A 6,000-nucleotide genomic window follows, 5' to 3' on the forward strand; every position below is an offset into this window, starting at 1 on the left:
GGCACGGGTGCTAGGCGCGCACCGTTGAAACGAATTGGTCCAGTCCACAGTACTGTCCGACAGATCAATATCCGATCGAACGTCCGGACGAAGCAGTTCCCCTAATCTAATCAGAAGAACTAACAAAAATAAAATCTAATGAGAAGAACTAACAAAAATAAAAATGATGTCATCTCTAGTTCTGGCCGGACTGCTACAGTACTAAAATAGCTACTCTAGGGTTTGTTCGTTTGAACTTATCAGCCGGCTTATCAGCTAGAATCTACAATATTTTTCTCTCACAACAAATCAGCTTCAGCCAACTTTAATATCAGCGATAGCCGAACAAGGCCGGCCCTTGCTAGCAACGTGGGTTTGGTCAACGTCACTTCACCTTCCCAACCACATGTACAGACAGGTGCCTGGCTCAATCGTGCCATCTAGCACCGTACCAAATGCCAATGCAAGGTTGCTTCCAACTCCAATCCAACCGCTCAGAAAACCAATATAAAACATGTGACTATGTGAGCACACACCGCTCTGCAGTCTGCAGAGCACGTCGGTGTGTGATCTTGCTCCATGATTCTCATTTCACCAGTAGGCCTTCATTTTCTGTCACCAGCAAATTAAATTAAATCTCCATAGTCCATGTGATGCTTCAATGCCAAGATAGTTAGATATCATCATTCAGGATTGACAAAAACCATCCATAGGAACTTCGTTTTCGCAGACAACCAGTTTTCATCTGCGCCCAAACTACCATTATATTACAGCTAGCGAATTAAGGCCATAATAATAGTAATATTCGATTTGCGCACGTATGCGTGGTTGTATGTATGCTCGCATTGCTAACGACAACTGTAATTGTTCTTGAAAAAGGAAAACTTCTTTTTGTTGTATGAAAACATGCTGTTTCTAGTAAAAGTTTACTGATTTCAGCAGAATTCTTCTGAATTTAGGATGTTCCGAGTCATGTGCTTAACAAACTCTTGAGCAAAAGGAAGCCTCAGAGAAGGGCCTATTTATTAGTTATTTAAGCGTGCATCTGTAGGGATATGGATCGGATTAAATGTGAGGTTAGTGATAGTGAATGGCACACGGAACCTAACAACGCTAGTTTCTTTCTTAATTCATTCAAAGCAGTAGTATAGGAACTTCATCAGTCCCCTAGTCTGAATTATGCCTGCGCTGCTGCATACACCTTCACCTACCGTACTGGCAACATACTCTGTATACAGTTCATCATATCACTTCATGATTAACAACAAGTCTTCAGTCTTCTGTATTTTAATCAATTTCTCAGATCCCATCCCTGTTGTTCTTTTTCCACAAGACAAAGGATGGAAGCTGCATGATCCGCTCATTCTTTAAAACTGTCGGGTATTTCTAGCGAAACCGGCAATAATTTTTCATTATTCTTAAAATTTTGCTTTACATTATTTCCATAAATTGACATATATATGTTGTTCAACATGCTTTACACCGCCAGAATTTCCAGCAAAAAAAAAAGAAGAAAAATTTATTAAAATAAAGCTATGTTGTGAGTATAATTCAATAATCAAAACTGTGAAAGCATTATTTTCTCACCGATATGTTGTTCATGATGAAAATGATAATAATCGATTAAAATGTGTAGTGCTTCCTATATGGAACGGTTGTGTAGCTAGATTATTCCACCATCAGGCAATGAACTGTTTCACTAATTTTTGTTTTGAAATTTCAAATCCACAAATTTTCAGTATAAACGGATGAAACAACAAGTGCACTGTACAAAAGATAGCGCTTGACCCTGTGATGGGGCATCAATTAGGGGCCTAGGGGCCACAGGATCAATTAGAGGGATTTAATCAGTTAGGGATAGGATTAGCGATCTAAAAATGTTACTGTATATATTAGACACCCGGTTGACCTAGTACGTTCCTGTAGAATAGAATCCCTCTGTGTGCCTTACCTCTCAAGCTCTTTGATGATGTTGCTTAATTTCTTGCACATCCTGATCAAAGAGTTCCGGGCGTGCAAATGTAAGTACTGGCTACGTACCTTGCCTATGCGTGACGATGGCATATCGAAAGGTAAACTACCACTTGGTTCATTTTTATATATGCTGAAAGAAACTGTTTGCGATGACAATCACCAAAAAAAGAAAAAAAGTTCAAGTTGAATTGGTGAAAATGAAGTTTGTGAATCGCCAAAAAAATCTGAGTACTGTTTGGGACGAGAGAATCACCAAAATATTCAAGCGAGTGTGACAGTGTGTGTGGTACTAGAAAAGAGCCCAAGTTAGTAGCTAGATTAGAGCCACCAACTGTTATTATATAATTAATTAAGAAAAAAAGGCAGAGGAAGGTGTGCGTCATCAGCCTGTTCATTTGGCTGTGGCTTGTCATAAACGATCGTAAATTTCTAACCAGAACAGTATTTTTCTCTCACACAAACTAACCAGCAGTACTTCTTCACGAACCAGCAACAATATGCAACAACTGTGTGTGGCCTGAGCGAGCGAGAGGGGAGTGGTAGTGGAGTGGAGTGCTTCTCGATCACTCCCAGCAAAGTGGACTTCACTTCACTTCCACTGGCGTTAAAGCAGCGGCCGGGGCCACCCACAGCCACACTTGACACTCCCCCGTCCCCGGCTGGTAGTTAGAGGTCGTTGGAACCTACAGTCCTGTGGGCCCCGCGACTAACGGCCCCGTTCAAGCATCTCACCTCACCCACAAATGCTACGTACACACACCTCTTGGCACACACACAGCGCAAGATGGAGTGGTCGGTGGGAGTTACGATGGTCCGGCTCCGGTACTGGCCATATTAGCATCAAGTGTCATACATACATGTTTCGGTTGTACCTGAAAGTTAGTGTAGCTGTGTGTGTGTATGTGATGATGTTCTTTTTTTTTCCTTCTTCTCAGATTTGTCTGATACTCCCTCCGTCCCATATTTAACCGCACTAGATGACCGTAACACAACGCAAGGCAGCTTGCTAGTCCAACACTAATAACGTAGCACACAGCAAGCCATACGTATAGGCCCAATAAAAATAGATAATTAAGCTCCAATCGGTCACATTTGCATGTGTTTATTCGTTTGTCTTCCAAGCATGTTATTCAACTCCATGTGGCTAGTTTATTGCTTCAGCAGTGGCTTTACTCTTTAGCATTATCATTTGATATATTCCTAAGTATTGTAAGAAAAAAAATGTAATGGGTAGATCAAGTTGAATAATTTAGGGCATCATTTTGTATTTGGGACCTTTTGTATTTCATCCTGGGGCCCCAAATTCTTAGAGACAAGGTGGCATGTTCAGAAAGCTACGCTGCTAGCGGCGGCTGCAAAGGATAAGTAGTAAACACTGTTTATGTAGGGGGGAAAACCAACCGCAGCTTGGTGCGGCGTAAAGCCAGCCAAACGAGGAGGCCACCTGATTCTGTGGCACATTTTTTTTTTCTAGGTGTTTGCATATAGGAGGTGTTCTTCAGTTTCGTATTTTTGAATAAGACTAGCAAGAGTGCTATTACGAGATGTGTTATGCATCTGATGGCACATCTGCACTTAAAGCGTGTTTGGTTCCTGGCCACAATGCGCCACACTTTAGCCACCGCGGCGCCACACCTGTGGCGAAAGCTATAGAGTAAGAAAGCTTTGGCTGCCTAAAGTAACTCAGAAACTAAAAATCAGTAGCAAAAAATATGACAGTCTTATGTGTGGCTGTGGCTCGTGGTGGCCGCGAACCAAACATCCCCTTAATCAACCAAGCACAGAGATAATTATTTTTTTCCTCCATGTCAGGTCTCTACTACGAATTACAAGCAACAGACATCTCCGTGAGACAAAGAAACAAGCAACAAATAGTCGAGAACGTCGTGTACCACACAAAAAACAAGCACCTCTAATCTGGCAAAAGAAAAGTACTCTACGAAATGTATATATATTGTTGGTGTACACCTAGCTAGTAGTTCCTATACCTCCCATACGCCTTTGTTCCTTTCCTCAGTCCGTTTACTTGGAACCTTTTGCTGCTTGGACATGGATATGATGGCTCTCGCTGGCAACCAGGCATATTTCACAACCTTTTCACAGGGTGCACGAGTGTCACAGGGAAGCAGCTGAACTGAGTGCCGTGCAGCGGCGGCCTAGTGATTGCACAGCTGATGAAAGCTCTCTCATGCATGCACATGACCTGTGGGCAGTGGCTTCACCTTCACCGGTTGCCCCTGCCTATCCGGTTTTGTTTTGAACCCGATAGATAGAAGCACAGAGACTTGCAAAAGTAGCCAGCTGATGTTGACTTATATACGTACACTAACGTGGCTAGTAAAGCACCACTACTCTATTCTACTAGTAGTAATAGTCAGACTCAACTCTCTCCATTTACATTGAGGTGGATATAGTAAAAAGCTAATTGTTTCTAAATTCAGTACGACGCTGCCCTATTATTATGGAAAGGAGATTAATTTACAACTGCCCTGCCTCAACCAATTACAGCCGCACTATCACGATAGTATACCTACCACAGCATGTTCAAGCTACAAACCAGAGCTGTCTTAGCTCTAGGTGGCGGCGGCGGCCCATTGATGCCCTGCTGGACGCATGGTTTCCAATATCGGTGGATAAGAAAATATTTATCTTTTCCGTACAAATTTTGTTTAAATTTATTTAAATTTACTTAAATTCAGATTAAATTTTATTTGAATTTGGTCCGATATTTCCAATATATCTTGTTTATCCTCTTTATCTGTGACCCCCAATAAATTTTAATTTTCGAAAATGAAAACCTCATGCGGGAGGAGACGACCCCACCGCCACGTAGGTATTGTTTGCAGAGGTGGACGACCGGGGGACCACGTCAAAGAGCTGAAGATCGAAGTAGGTGAAGTAGACCTGGTGTTTGTGCCGTAGTCGCACATTCTTGACCGGGAGGAAGGAGGGGGCTAACGAGCACGGTCCACTCTTCGGCGAGAGAGGGTGTCATGGGGCATTGGGCCCTAGGATAGCTGGATCTTGGCTATGCAGTTCATAGCCTCGATCCGTAGGGTTGGGGCGAGGTTTTACCCCTCAGCACCCTATTGGCGAAGGGGATGAGATTAAGATGGGTACTTCTTCATTGCTTGATTCTCAAAGGTATCTCATACATAGCTTATAGAGGCACTCGGCCGGCTAAAGGAAAGAAGAGTTCACACTCCTAAAATTAGTTGAAGGCATCCTGTCCACTGCATGCCTTCCCAGTTGATCAAGCTTGCCCACTGCATGGCTGATGAAGCTGCTCATCCACCTCCCCGGACGCGTTGCTTCCATGAATAGGTGCGGCCTGCCTCCGGGATCGCAACTGCGGGGGGTGGCGGCCCGGCGGCCGAGAGCGGTCCGGCGGCGCGGGGTGGTGGGTGGCGCTCCGGCGGCGCGGAGGGCGGTCCGGTGTGCGTGTGTGTGCGAGTGAGTGTGTGAGTGTGTGTGAGTAAGTGTGCGGCCGGATCAGGTAAAAACTAAAGGGCTTTACCGAGTGCCTGCGATTTGGCACTCAACAAAGTAAAGGTATGCCGAGTGCCAGATTCAAAACACTCGGCATTGTTTTTTTTTAATTTCCCAACCGGTACGGTACTGGTAAGTGGGGCCGGCTTGGGTATGTTGCCGAGTGTCCACTATATGACACTCGGCAACTATATTGTTTGCCGAGTGTCGTACAGTTAACACTCGGCAAAATAAATTGATATTTCATGCCCACCCATCCTCCTTCATAACGTGTTTTACTAAATTTGTTATGATGTAATTTAAAAATACCTTGTCAAATTCACTCAACAATGCATATTTGATTTTTCTACTAATATTAATCCATTATTTCATGCAGGTATAGCTCAAATTCAATATATATCGATTAAAATTCTATAATTACAGTTAATAAATTAAAATTATCAAACGGATCCGAAAAATTACCAAAATTTAACGTGAACCAATCTATGTTGTCTATTGCCTATACAAAAAGTTTTGAAGTCAAACCCCAATTCGACCGTCACTTTGACTCCAAATCTT

This window comes from Miscanthus floridulus, chromosome 12 (genome assembly GCF_019320115.1).
Source record: "Miscanthus floridulus cultivar M001 chromosome 12, ASM1932011v1, whole genome shotgun sequence".
Classification (NCBI taxonomy): Eukaryota; Viridiplantae; Streptophyta; class Magnoliopsida; order Poales; family Poaceae; genus Miscanthus; species Miscanthus floridulus.